Source organism: Silurus aristotelis, assembly GCF_946808225.1.
Source record: "Silurus aristotelis genome assembly, chromosome: 13".
Lineage (NCBI taxonomy): Eukaryota > Metazoa > Chordata > Actinopteri > Siluriformes > Siluridae > Silurus > Silurus aristotelis.
The window spans coordinates 13,593,711-13,608,782 of record NC_139586.1 but is presented as its reverse complement, the minus strand read 5'-3'; the positions used below and the strand labels follow the sequence as shown (position 1 = coordinate 13,608,782).

The 15,072-nt window shown below is 40.2% G+C and overlaps 1 protein-coding gene across 10 annotated transcripts in view; it reads right to left on the bottom strand.

Moving 5' to 3' along the window:
• pmfbp1 (polyamine modulated factor 1 binding protein 1) overlaps nucleotides 1-14,107 on the bottom strand; it is a 177,476-nt gene extending 163,369 nt beyond the window's left edge. For 9 of the 10 annotated variants that reach the window (XM_083558353.1, XM_083558350.1, XM_083558354.1 and 6 more), the window contains exons 1-3: nucleotides 13,882-14,107; nucleotides 13,502-13,569; nucleotides 11,839-11,931 (exon numbers count right to left, since the gene is read on the bottom strand). The gene's annotated coding sequence lies outside the window, so the exon portion shown is untranslated. The remainder of the gene's footprint in view (nucleotides 1-11,838; nucleotides 11,932-13,501; nucleotides 13,570-13,881) is intronic. The other variant, XM_083558356.1, reaches the window with a different exon arrangement.
• Between the last annotated feature and the right edge of the window lie 965 nt (nucleotides 14,108-15,072).

Genomic DNA, 15,072 nt, shown 5'->3' with positions numbered 1-15,072 from the left:
CCCATTACTTTGCACTGTTGACCCCAGGTACCTGAACTCCTCCACCTTTTCCAGCTCTTCTCCCTGCAACCGCATCACTCCACTGCCCTCCCTCTTATTCACACACATGTACTCTGTCTTACTCCTACTGACTCTCATTCCCCTTCTCTCCAACGCATATCTCCACCTCTCCAGGCTCTTCTCAACCTGCTCTCTACTCTCACCACAAATGACAATATCATCCGCAAACATCATAGTCCAGGGAGACTCCTGTCTGACCTCGTCCGTCAACCTGTCCATCACCACTGCAAACAGGAAAGGGCTCAGGGCCGATCCTTGATGCAGTCCAACCTTCACCCTGAACCAGTCTGTCGTACCTACTGCACACTTCACTGCCGTCACACTGTCCTCATACATGTCCTGCACCACCCTCACATACTTCTCTGACACACCTGACTTCCTCATACAATACCACAACTCCTCTCTTGGCACTCTGTCGTACGCTTTCTCTAAATCCACAAATACACAATGCAATTCCTTCTGTCCTTCTCTATACTTCTCCATCAACATCCTCAAAGCAAATAAGGCATCTGTGGTGCTCTTCCTCGGCATGAAACCATACTGTTGCTCACAGATTGTCACCTCTTCTTTCAGCCTGGCTTCCACTACTCTTTCCCATAACTTCATGGTGTGACTGATCAACTTAATTCCCCTGTAGTTACTGCAAGACTGCACATCTCCTTTATGCTTGAAGATCGGTACCAGCACCCTTCTTCTCCATTCCTCAGGCATCTTCTCACCTTCCAAAATCCTGTTAAACAACCTGGTCAAAAACTCCACTGCCATCTCTCCTAAACATCTCCATCGCTGCTCTCACTTCCTCCTTACTATTCCTATCTACATCCTGCTTCACCAACTCCACATCGTCCAACCTTCTCTCTCTCTCTGATTTTCCTCATTCGTCAGCTGCTCAAAATACTCCCTCCACCTTCTAAACACACTCTCCTCACTAGTCAAGACATTTCCCTCTCCATCCTTTACTGCTCTAACTTGCAGTACATCCTTCCCAGCTCGGTCCCTCTGCCTGGCCAATCGGTATAAATCCTTTTCTCCTTCCTTAGTGTCCAACCTCTCATACAGCTCCTCATATGCCTTTTCCTTGGCTTTCGCCACATCCCTCTTAACCTGCTGCCGCATCTCCTTGTACTCCTGCCTACTTTTCTCATCACTCCTGCAGTAGTTGCCCAATCATCCGGCACCTCTTCAACACCACCGAGCCTCTGTCTGACCTCTTCCCTGAACCTCACACTACACTCTTGCTCCTTAAGTTTCCACCATCTTATTCTTCTTTCAGTCCTCACTCTCCTCCTCTTCTTCTTCGCCTCCAAACCATCCTACAGACCACCATCCGATGCTGTCTAGCTACACTGTCCCCTGCCAACACCTTACAGTCTCCAATCTCCTTTAGGTTGCATCTCCTGCATAGCACATAGTCCACCTGTGTGCACCTTCCTCCACTCTTATACGTCACCCTATGATCCTCCTTCTTCTTAAAATAAGTGTTCACCACTGCCATTTCCATCCTTTTAACAAAATCCACCACCATCTGCCCTTCCACATTCCTCTCCTTAAAACCATACCTACCCATCACCTCCTCATCACCTCTGTTCCCTTCACCTACATGCCCATTACAGTCTGCCCCAATCACCAATCGTTCTTTCCTAGGCACACCATCTACCACTTCATCTAATTCACTCCAGAATCTTTCCTTCTCCTCCATCTCACAGCCAACTTGTGTAGCATAGGCACTGATGACATTTATCATCATCCCTTCAACTTCCACCTTCACGATCATCACCCTATCAGAAACTCTCTTTACCTCCACTACACTCTTACTGTACTCTTCCTTCAGAATCACCCCTACACCATTTCTCTTTCCATCCACACCATGATAAAACAGTTTAAACCCACCTCCAATGTTCCTGGCCTTACTCCCTTTCCACTTGGTCTCCTGAACACACAACACATCTACCTTTCTCCTCTCCATCATATCAGCTATCTCTCTCCCTTTACCCGTCATAGTACCAACATTTAAAGTACCAACCCGAACCTCCACTCTTCTACACTGCTCCTTTCCCTGCCGTCTCTGTAGACGTCTTCCTCCTCTCCTTCTCCTCCTTCGGCCAACAGTAGCCCAATTTCCACCGGTACCCTGTCGGCTAACGATACCTGTGGCGGTCGTTGTTAACCCGGGCCTCGACCGATCCGGTATGAAATTCTCATTTGTGATCCGCATATTTGATTTGGCACGTTTTACGCTGGATGCCCTTCCTAACGCAACCCTCCCCATTTACCCGGGCTTGGGACCGGCACTAAGAGTGCACTGGCTTGTGCATCCATAATGGCTGGGTTCCTGGTCTATATACACTACATAGGCTAAAGTGTATAGACACCTGACCTTAAGATTCTAAATGCTTTCTGAACATCCCATTCCACATTCAGTTTCCATTTGATGTTATATGAACCTTCATTGTTCTGGGAAGATTTTCCACTAGATTTTGAAGTGTGGTTGTAAACATTTGTGCACACTGAGTCACAAGGGTGTTAGTAAAAGCAGGTACTGATATACCTAAGGTGAGGAGGCCTGGGCTGCAGTCAGCGTTCCAATTCATCTCAAAAGTGTTTGGTCTAGCAAGCCACTCGAGATCTTCCACTCCAACCTATTTGAACCATATCTTCATGTAACTGGCTTTGAGCTCAGGTGCACCGTCATGCTGAAACAGGTTTTGGTTTCCTTATCAAAGCAAACAGAAAATTCAATGCAACCACTTCCAAACACATCCTATACACTTGCCTTTATGGTAATAGTTTGGTGAGAAAGCACATACTGTATGGCTGGAAAAGTCAGGCGTCCCAATACTTTTGTCCATATCGTGTATATTAGCTTGATTTTGCATGCAGTCCTGACGCATGTCTCACACAAAGACTAAACATCATCGATAAATGTAAATGATATCTGGATCTGCTTTGTAAGAAAGCCACATGTTTAAAGAGTTACACAAATAAAATAAAACTACTGTTTTGCTGCAACCTCAACGCTTTAGAATTGATTTTAGAGACTGAAAATGATTCACAGCAAGCAAACTTAATATAGCTTCAGAGTTTATCGTTCATTTATTATTCTCAGTTATTTAGAACAAAATTATAATTATATACGGTCCCAATTATTTTGTCACAATGTCCGGCTCTAATGCTTATATGATTATCAGGTAGTGTTTGTGTAACCCAATAAGTAATCATTTGCTACATCTTGCCAGTCATAATCTGACTTAACAAATAAAAAACTAAAAGCCTGATCATGCACTCTAGCACAGAACGTATAAATTAAAAAAGCCCTTTTGTCAAGCTGCCCATAATCATCACACGGCGCTGCACTGTCAACAGTTTCCTCTGCTAATCGACATGTCAATCAATGGTGGTGGCGAGGGTGGCTTTTAGAGAGGCCCCGGGGTGGCAGTTTAGAGCACGCTCAGTTTAACATGCCACTAGCGGAGTAGGAGTAAACAGAGAGTGATATAGACTGGAGTATTGACTCGGTGATAAATGCCATTGATCAGTTGGCTCCGGCACTTTCAGCAGCCTCACAGAGCTGCCTTAAATGCACACACACCCACCCACCCACCCACACACCCACCCACACACACACACACACCCACACACACACAGCCCCACCCACCCACACACACACACACACACACACACACACACACACACACACACACACACACACACACACACACACACACACACACGTACTGCAGCTCACACACCTTCCTCTAGGAGGAGACAGACAGGTAAACAGCGAGGAAATCTAAATCGCTTCTATCACAGCATCAGCTAATAAGGTTAATCTCGTCTACATGAAATGAATTCTCACGTTCTGGGATTAGTTTTTATCAATAACAACAGCTAGGAATGATAAACAATAGAATAAATCCCCAACCTAAAATAGCCTAACTGTAATCTACCATTGATCTATGATAAAACCACTACTATTAACAATAATTCTGACACTCTAAGGTCAGTTGATTCTTCTTCTAACTTGGTCAATGTTATTGTTTTCAACAAAACATGTGATCACCTGACTGTGCATTACCATGCAACTTATCTGATTAAACTCTAAATCTCTGCTGTGTGTGCCACCTTTTAAATGTCAAATGCAATTCTGCAAAACAAGTGTATTTATTATTTTGAGAGATCAGCTTTAAACAGTGCGTTTTCACTCATGTGTAGCATCCAAAAAGCACTAAAGCTGTTTATCCCACAATGTGTTTGAACTCTCAGAACTGCTTGGTTTGATTGGTCGGACAGTAGCTTCAGCTGTAACAGGAGCGATAGGTTTATAATGACAAAGTCAATATTTAAATAATAACAGCTTACACACTGGGACAAACATTTCTTGTTAAGAGACACTTTTGTGGACAGAATCTAAGTAGTCAGCATTTTGAAACTTACAGTGCTGTGCTTTACAGAGAAACTACAGAGAGAGAGAGAGAGAGAGAGAGAGAGAGAGAGAAAGAGAGAGAGAGAGAGAGAGAGAGAGAGAGAGAGAGAGAGAGAGAGAGGGAGTGAGAAAGAGAGAGAGAGAGAGAGAGTAAGTGAGAAAGAGAGAAAGAGAGTGATAAAGAGGGAGAGGGAGTGAGTGAGAAAGAGAGATAGAGAGAGCGAGAGAGAGAGGGAGTGAGAAAGAGAGAGAGAGAAAGAGAGGGAGTGAGAAAGAGAGAGAGAAAGAGAGAGAGAGAGAGAGAGAGAGAGAGAGAGAGAGAGGGAGTGAGAAAGAGAGAGAGAAAGAGAGAGAGAGAGAGAGAGAGAGAGAGAGAGAGAAAGAGAGAGAGAGAGAGAGAGAGAGAGAGAGAGAGAGAGAAAGAGAGAGAGAGAGAGAAAGACAACAGACCAAAAGAAAGTAAGATACCAGTAAATCATTAAAATGTGTGATGTGGTAACATGTTATTCATTCTTTAATTAGTGAATGAATGATTATTAATGAATTAATAATCATATAATTAATTAATAAATGACTTGACTTGAGATCTGAATAATTTGCCTCGGTGCTTCGTTTAGTCCATTTAAATAAACACGGAGCTCTGTGTTCCCACGGACCATTATTACTGACGCACGACCCGCTAAACTCTGGAGTGCTCTGGGGAGGTATCAAGAGTGAGAATAATTATGTATTTGTTTTGTTTCATTAAACAAATAGTTTCCCATAACTTACTCTATGCTGCCACAGCGGAAGGACTTTTTAAACGTATTTGTATTTTGATGTAATATGCCTTTTAAATGCACTAAATAAGTTTAATTTTTAGCAATAAAAATTTTACGAAAAAAGTTACGAATGCTGCAGTACTCATTTAACCTTTAAATCCACACTCGCCGATTTGAAGCTTCTCAGTCCATCATTAGGATGTTAAATAAATTCCTCGCAAAAGGCACAAACTTTAAATAAAAGAATCCACAGAGATGAACAGCTCAACAAATCATTGATACAGGGACACACATTTTTAGGTTTGTTTTTTACCCACTTTATAAACTCTACCTTAAAAAAACTAATCAGCAAAACAAACGACTGATGGAGCAAACTTCATTCTAACAACAAAAAATGCAACAGCTCCAACAGAGACATGTATAAAAACCCAGTATCACCTGTATTCCCCCCATCTCCCCCCATCTCCCCCCACCCCCTGCTCCAGGCATCCACCCATTCTAATTTCATATTGGATTTTTTTTCCCTTTCACCTTTCTCGAAGCGTCAATTTCAGACAGTATAAAAAAGTAATATTCCAGCAATAAAGCTTGATTTACACCTCGCACCAATCTCCCCTTCTTCCTTTTTTTTTATTTGATCATTTAGTGCGGATCGTATAACTGTATATAAGGCACAAATGAAATCAGGTCCCGTGCACATTAAGGGCCGTGTCTAGCTGCAGCTCTAACAATGCCGTGGTCCTGCTGCCTGGGCTCTGCGGTGCACCAAGGGCAAAGTCCCGTTCATTTTCAGGCCCATTTCCTCCTATGATTAGGCGATCAATCAATCCTGAGGCTTCAATCTCATCAGGCAGACGGGATTATCTGCCCATCTCCCCCTCTCCGGCTCTCACTCCCTCTCGAGCTCACGTTCTCGTTTGCTCACAGCAGCGCATTAACATCAGCTCAAGTATCACAGGACTCGTGCAGCCCGCAACGCCAAACAGACCACAGACAGACATCTCATCATCTTCTTTCTCTTCTAATACCCCCTCAGCTCCCCTGATACACAAACACACACTCGAATGTGAAGACGAGCCCCAAAGGCTGTGAGTCGACAAAGTCTGACAAAGAACGAATTCTTAAATAGAGCAGGATTTTGTTTTTAATTGTTTCATTTAAGGAGCATTCTTTTTGTTAGTATAAAATTATTAGCATTATCTAGAGTTAGCAAATATGTAGAAAACGTTATAACATGGGCATTTACATGGGCGGAAAGAAAGGTACTGTTTTTATCACCATAAAGTGTATTATTTTGTGTCTTACAACACAGCAATTTACCAACAACTGAATTGTTTTACTTATTAAACAGAAGAATGACATGTTTCAGTTAATAAAGTAAAGATTTACAAAAAAAAAGTGGGGGAAAAAATACCTGAGCTGGTATAGCACTAGTAACTGCTTTAAAAAAAGTGTATCAATTTCCCTATAAAAACATCCTATATGAACAATTAGCGTATTGTACTGTATTTGGACTGTAATAAATATAAACAGTCTATTGAAATGGCTTTGGACTGCAATATTCACAAACAGTTCTGTATTTAAGGACGGACGTTCGATGCCACCCAGAAGAGGATGGGTTCTCTTAAGGTTTCTTTCTCATACCATATCAGGTAGTTTTTCCTTGGCATAATCGCCACTGCCTTGCTCATTTAAGATAAACTTATAGGCACAATCACAAAAAATTAGTTTTATAACCTATTCACCTCTGTACATACAAAGTCCATGGTTAATGGCACTATACAAATACAAATACATTTAAATGAATTATTATGCAGAAGAACAGAAATTCAGCAATCTGGTGGTATATGTGCAGATTTACTCATTTTGTTTACTCATATTACTTTAATTTCTAGCCACAATATCTAGAAATGCCAAAAGTCTGCAAATCCCCATAGAGATTTATTCTCCCTTATGCTTTTAAAATACGCTCCACTTTTCTCTGAAGGCTTTGCTCTAGATTTTGGAACATTTGTCCATAGTGTTCCTTAACCTCGGAGCTCCAGTGCCAAAACAAGACACCAAACATGTCTGGAATCTTTTTGGCATAAGTGAAAAAGTGTGTAAATAATTGTTATTTATTTGATTTTATTTTTTATTTTTTTTACAGAAGTATGCCTTTAAAGCCAGTGCTTGTTGGGAGTGCTGCCCTGCACTCCATCACGTATCCCAAAACTATTACCACAATGCATCAGGGAGACCCTCTATTTATCAGTGGAGTCTATATAAACCTTTCTGAGTGTGTAAGAGTGTAAGAGAATATAGCCTATAAAGCGATAGACCACTCAGACCCAGATCCACTGAGGAAGGGGGGGGGGGGGGGGGTCGCAATGAGCCTGTGTCTACACAACTTTAATGGCAAGGAAGCGGCCACTTGTAAACAGCAGAACGCCATTAAGTGTGAGCGACAGCATATGTCTGTGGCAGGACACAGATGTCACAGAGGGGCAAGAGAAGGGCAGGTCGGGATTTCAGGGGACATCAGAAAAATATGGACAGCCGCAGACACCAGTGAAATTCGGTTTAGGAGAAATAACATCACTGGCATGATAGATAATGATATAAAATGTACAAATTGCATGGCTTGGCTATTGGTTTGTTTGTTGTTGTTTTTTTATAGTTCCCAAACCTTCACCTGCAAACAAACATTTTTCAACTGGTATGTAGCCATCTTTGAACTGAACACCTTTAATGGCCGCGTGACTCGCGGTGATGTCTGTGAACTATCGCACCCCAGTGCATCAAACACATGAGCACGAGGCGTGATGGGAAAATGTTTTTTTCTGGGCAGACTCATTAGCGTGCGCAATGCTATGCAATAGTAATGTGAAGTAAATGTAAAATACAAATACAAGTGTCTTCAGTGGCTTCCCGTAGCTGAGCCTAATGTCTTTAATCATCTTCTAATTATTACTATTTATAATTGTTTTTGGAAATCTTGGCATTGTAATATTATGTAGGGGCAATTAAGGGCTACAATAAATGATGTACTAGCTCCATGTGTGATCCGAGACATCCTGATGCACACTGCTGTCCATACATACACTTGTGAACTGCAGTACATGCATATGAATATTTTCACATTTGATTTGATTCGGGTGCCAAATGTGCTGTCGATCAAAAAGGATATTCTAATGCTCAGGCAAAACGAAGTTACAATCTGAAACTCTGCCTGCATGCAGCACTCCTTAAGACAGAAAAAAGGACATTTATTATTAGTAGCTACAAGGCACGACAGATGAGCCCCCCGCCTTTTTTTTTTTTTTTTTTTTAAACTGCTAAAACTTTTATCGCCTTTCATCAAACCAGGAGCTGGAAGGTGCACATCAGATCCTGTCTTTTTAGTAAACCGGGCATGAAACCGAGGCGCAAGCTCTCTCGCTCCGCCCAACTTTCATCGTTCATCAGCGGCCCAACTTTCATCGTTCATCAGCGCGGGGGAAGGATATGAAAAATAGCACATTTTTAAACGACGAGAAGGAGACGAATGTGTTAGTAATGCATTTACATAGGCAGAGACGGGGTGCAGGTTCGAAAATTCCTCCCCTGTCTTAGAACGCATATTTCACTCCACTCTTACTGATGAATGCTGGCTAAAAGGGAACATCGCCCAGTAATGTACAGATATTCAATAAAGGGCCACTTAATGGGCACAGTCAGGGGAAAGTAACGTAACCCAAAAAGCTTTTTGATGTAAAGACACTAATTCAGTTAACAACATTGATCAACCTGTCATGCTTTCAGTATGGTGCAATGGCTTTTAGCACCATGTGTGGGCATTAATGAAGTTATAAAGTCGTAGAAAAAAAAAAAAAAAACAAGCTTTCATCCCCTGTCCTTGTCAGATCCAATCTTTTTTGAACTGGAAGGAACAATGTGCACGTACCATAATGGCATTTAATATAAACCCCCTGAATCTGGCCACAAATATGAAGGAGCTGGTGTGCAGCACCGACCAGCCACCAGCCATTTTCACACAATTTTACACAGGAATTAAATGACAATAAATGGAGAACGGGATTAAGACAAAACTCCAACAAGACTATTGCAGAAATCTGAAGTCATTTTGGCGATTTTCGAGTCCTGGAGAGGACCAGAGATCTGTTTCCTGGTTCTCTTTAAAAAAGGTGTGGCTGAACCCTGGTATCGGATTTAGAGATATTAGCTCTCAATGCTGATTGCTGAATAATGCGAGAGATTTCACCTGGCATATTAGGTCCTGTTTCATGTTTGGTGAGGTGGCGTTTTTTCGTGGTCAGCAGAGGAGACAGACTTCCATAGATAGATATTGTAATATTCTAGGTGGTTGCTATGGTGCTGGTAGGTGGTTTAAAGGCTGTTTTCTGGGCTAACCAGGCCAGTTCCAGTTGGATTCTAGGGTGTTGCTAAGTGCTACAATTCACTGCTGTGCTATAAGATTCCAGGTGGTTGCTATGATATTTCACCTGGTTACTGGAAAATTCCAGGTTGCTGCCAGGCTTTTCTAAATAGATCCTATGATAGCAAACCAGTTGGATGCTATGGTGTTGCAAGAGTCCCCATGTATTACATAATGATCAACTTTCATGTCTGTGACTCCTGAGGTTTGGTCTACAGAACCTAATGACTAAAAATAAAAGCACCCCGACCCCTTCTTTATGGACAAATTACCCACTTTGGAGTGTTGCTACATGGCACAAGTAATTCCGAAAAATTATATACGAGGTCTGCTTCGGCGCTTCATTTTGTTTAAAAAAATTGTGACCCATAATAACGATTTTTTTCCAATAATAACATAAGTAGAAGAAGCAGACTTACTAGCAGCTTTGTTGAGCAGCAGCAGAAAAAAAAAGCAATCAAAATTTTTAAAAACAAACAATGATTATTACAAAGAATGTAAGAAATTTCTGAAAATTGAAGTACCGTAATTTCCGGACTATAAAGTGCACCCATATATAAGCCGCACCCACTGAATTTTACAAATATTTTTATTTTGAACATAAATAAGCCGCACCTGTCTATAAGCCGCAGTATGTCTACACTGAAACTTATGAACTTTACACAGGCTTTAACGAAAGACACGTTACACACGGTGTAACGGGTGAAATATGTTGTGCTTCCTTTAGGAGCATAGCGGTATTTTGGGAATAGCATGCCACTGCATTTTTCCGCTATTACTGCATGTGTGCAAGACTGAGGATTATGTCCTTATTATTTTCTGATGCTCATTTCTAAGTTTCTTTGACTAACCCGTAACGCAGTTTCAAAGAAAAATGAAAGAGCACGAGTTTTGGAAACCTGTCTGTGCTTATATGATTTCTGTTGCAACTGGAGTTTTAGCGAGCTCTCCCTTGACCCAGACTCAACACGCTACAACGGCTTGTGTCTAAGCAGTAGCCTACCAAGAAAGTAATTGCTAACTGTCTTCCTCCTTCCATTTACAACTATTTATCTCTGGAGTTTATCTTTTGGCATCGTCGTGCATAAAAAAAAAATCACCATCGGTGAAGCTTTTCTCCCGATGCCGTGCAGCTCAGAACACAGGTGAGGTGCGTTTTTTCGTTTCCGTTCAGAAATTTCATTGGTCTAATGATATGTCGCTCAGTTTTTTGTTTGTGAAACCGGGAAAAACCCAGGAAATATTCATAAATAAGCCGCTTCGTTGTTTAAGCCGCAGGGTTCAAAACGTGGGAAAAAAGTAGCGGCTTATAGTCCGGTAAAATACGGTATATGGCAATCAGCAGCAAACTTTCAAGAAAGTAACTTCAAGAGACAAGACCAGTGACGAACATATTCAAATATTTGTAATGTAAAATGTCTCCAATTTCGCTTATTTGTTACGATTAATGATGTCGTTCGCTTAGCATGGCTCTTCAGCTCACTACACAGCTACAGAAAACAGCTACAGACACAGAGACAGAAAGCAGGATTACTCAATTCACCATCAGTGTTTAAAGCCTGACTGTGTTGTGCTTGTCCCCAACTGCTGATCCCCACTATTCCCTTTGACTACTCACTAATTCCGATACAGGTTTTTTTTTTTTATATATATAAGTAATCAAAGTTTTCTTCAAGACTGCATCTCCTTTATGACTCCTTACTATCACTGTTTCTTTCTGTCCGCATTCTTAATAACAATTTGATTATTTTGTATATAGCTTAGAGTTTGTTTGTGGTGCTGTAAGAAATATATTAATAGCTACTATTTAATGTATAATAAATTTATAATTAATAATGTTTAATGTCCTCGAAAAATCCCATTGGAGTTGCCAAAGAAGCAACTGAAGGGCAGCAAACTTGTCAGGAAGTAAATGCATCTTTATCGACCGGTTATCATTCCTATATGAATATCTAATCATTCGAAAAAATTCTTAATCATGAAATCCTAAAAAAACATTTTGTGCATTTTGTAATAAAAATATTGTTCAGAAACAAAGACACAAATAACTAAACATACCCTGCACTAGTCGCCTGTTTCTTAGTCCAGAAACTGAAAAACTGTCCCTTCAGGATAGACAGATGATTTCAAAACAATTGCATGAAGTCTTTGTTTTTAATGTTGTAATTCACAATTACCTGCACTCGTAATGTCCTGATGCCTCAGATCAAAACAGCTGACTACATCTTTCACAGCAGCAGTCATTTATCAGGGGAGTGAGTGATGTTTTCCTAAAAAGAAAGAAAATATGACTATATAATTCTACAACAAAGCAAATCAGACAGAATCTGGTGCACAAACAAAAAGCGTAATAATAGATGCAGATATGCTTAATGACATTAAACAAATTAAGGACTGGCATTTTTCATATTACCTCATACATATTTATATATATATATACCCATAGTGAACATGTCAAAACTGTGTCAATATTTCATGTGAGCACCATTGTTATGTAGCATTGCAATAATTCTCCTGGGCATGGAATTCACCAGAGCTGCACAGGTTGTTGCTAGAATCCTCTTCCACTCCTCCATAATGACATCACGGAGCTGCTGGATGTTAGACACATGGCGCTTCTCCACCTTCTGCTTGAGGATACCCCACAGGTGCTCAACAGGGTTCAGGTCTGGAGACATACTTGGCCACTATTCACCTTCAGCTTCACCTTCAGCTTCCTCAGCTTGCCGGTGTGTTTTGGGTCGTTATTATGTTGGAAAACTGCTGTTCGTCACAGTTTCTAAAGGGAGGGCATCATGTTCTGCTTAAGTATGTCACAGTACATGTCGGAATCCATGTTTCCCACAATGAACCGCAGCTCTTCAGTACCAGCAGCACTCATGCAGCCCCAGACCATGATGCTACCACCACCACCATGCTTGACTGTAGGCAAGACACAATTTTCTTAGTGCTCCTCACCAAGGCGTCACCACACATGCTGGACACCGTATAAGCCAAACAAGTTTATCTCATCAGACCACAGGACATGGTTCCAGTAATTCAGGGATTCATTCAGTAATTCAGGTTGTCATCAGCAAACTCTTTGCAGGCTTTCTTGTAAACCAGATTATATTTTATTAAATATATATATTTAATAAAAATATAATACAAAACTTTAATTATCAAATCTGATTGATCAGGAGGTGCTGATTATTTGTGTATAACAGCATGGCGTGTACAGTCGTCATATCACATGTTTATTTTAATGCACTCATTGTATTAAGTTACTGTAAAATGTAACAGCTAATACATGGACTAGAAAGGCAATATTCTGTGAGGAGATGATTAACATTCAGGAAAGGATGTTCTGGTGTCAGCGTTTTACAACAAGAAATAAAGTTGTGACACAGGAAAGTGGTCAGAAACTCTAACATGTTACAGTCGGCAGCTTTTTCTCTCTCTCTCTTATTAACATCAATAGAGAAAGAAATTTAGTCTTGATGCTTTAGTTTTAGACTTGATGGAATAACATTCGGATTGCAAGGTTGAATTAGAATTAAAGGTGGCACAGTGATGGTGAAAAAAATCTAATAATTAAGTTGCTTTAAATAAAGCTGAAAGCATTTTGCACAACAGCACAACATTGAGTGTTTTTTCCTTTTTAGCTCCTTATTCTCAAATATCAAGGAAGTCATCATGTGCCATTAGTACACTGTTGTCAGTATAACAGATGACAAATTATATCAATAAATATACTCATGTTAAATGCTGGGGCTCTTATAAAGATGCCAAAGAAATATTTAAGAATAAATTGTGTGCGCAGTATCACAATTTCCAATCATGGCAAGAAGTTTAACCTACCGTGATTTGAGTTGATGGTAGAAATGGGCAGCCTGTTTTTCATTCAACTTAAATACAACATCTGGATTCTATGAAGTGGAAAAATATTTACCAGTTAGTTACACGAGTGAAAAACAGATGTTTTAGGTCACTCAGGAACAGAATCATTGTTATCTGCAAGGTTTGATGTGTGCACCATCCTGTTGATAACAATAATAATTATAATAATAATAATAATAATAATAATAATAATAATAATAATAATACTAATAATAAACAGTTTTAACAACAGCGGGGGACTGTGTTTTAAGTTAAAAAAAAGACACTGTATTTAAGTAGTGAAGCTGTTTAAAACCTAAACAAACACACACACTTGCTAGCTACACACTTAGCTAATCTACCTGTTACCCAGTGCATCATTGAACCAAGGCTAAATTTAAACTGCCTCCTTATATCGTCCAACTTCCTTCTCCAACATTTCTCGGGGTGTCTAACTTCCTTCCAGTCGACATTTCATTCCAACAAGAAAATTTCACTTCACTCCAGTCTTTATTTTTCAATCAGTTCTCACAAATCTGAACTACCCGCCCCGCAATCTGTGTCTGCCGCCGCTCGCCGGCCCCGCACTCTGACAGACAGCGATCACAGCTAATAGGATTGTAAAGCTGTTGGGCGAGGACCAACCAGAAGACAGAACAGAAGCGAGTAGGCGGTGCTTCGCGAGGGACGCGCGAGAGAGAGTGTGAGAGGATTGCCATGGTGACGGTGCAAGCGCCGCGAGTAGAGGAGCAGATGAAAATGGCGATTGAACAGCAGGCAGTGAAGTGAGCGGTGGTCAAAACCACAACCCACTACACCACTGTCTCTATTGAAAACTACCATTTTGTCAATTAAAAAATATTGTGCAACATGAAAATATAACATGTTATATTATATTATAATGATATTATAAATTATAAAACAAGCTCACAGTCTAAATGTTGATATGTTATTCTTAGTCCCTGACGATGAGCATAATTAAAAAGTTTGTCGAGGCTTTTTGCAATGCACATCTGCATAATAAAGTGTGATAAATTGTATGAAAAAGAATTAAAATATGATTTAAAAAAAAACAATTTTGTATTGAGGTAGTTTGTATGAGGTCAGCTAGATATTAAAATTGGTTTGTAAACTACACACCATTTCCCCAATTTACGAACATTCAAGTTGTGACCTTTCACAGAAGCAAACAAATCTTCTCTCTTCTTGTCTGTTCACTCCATGCCAGTCCCTGTATGCCAGGGGATTTATGGACGTATAGACTTATGAACAAAATGGACTTTTGAACATGCACCCCGAATTAGAACCCGTATTTTCTTGGTGGAAGAGATGCTAGTTTATTATCGAATGACTAAACTTTATAAAATTATATATTTTTTGATTTTATAAACAGTTAAAAAAATATTTTAGTTTCAAGAATCTTTTGTACTTTCGCTTATTTTGCTGTTCTACTTTCACTTGGGGGTATAATTCGAAGCTGTTCTTTGGTACTTTGGTATAAATAAAATTATGAATTTTTTTTCTAGATTAACTTTGTGATTAGAAATTTGTAG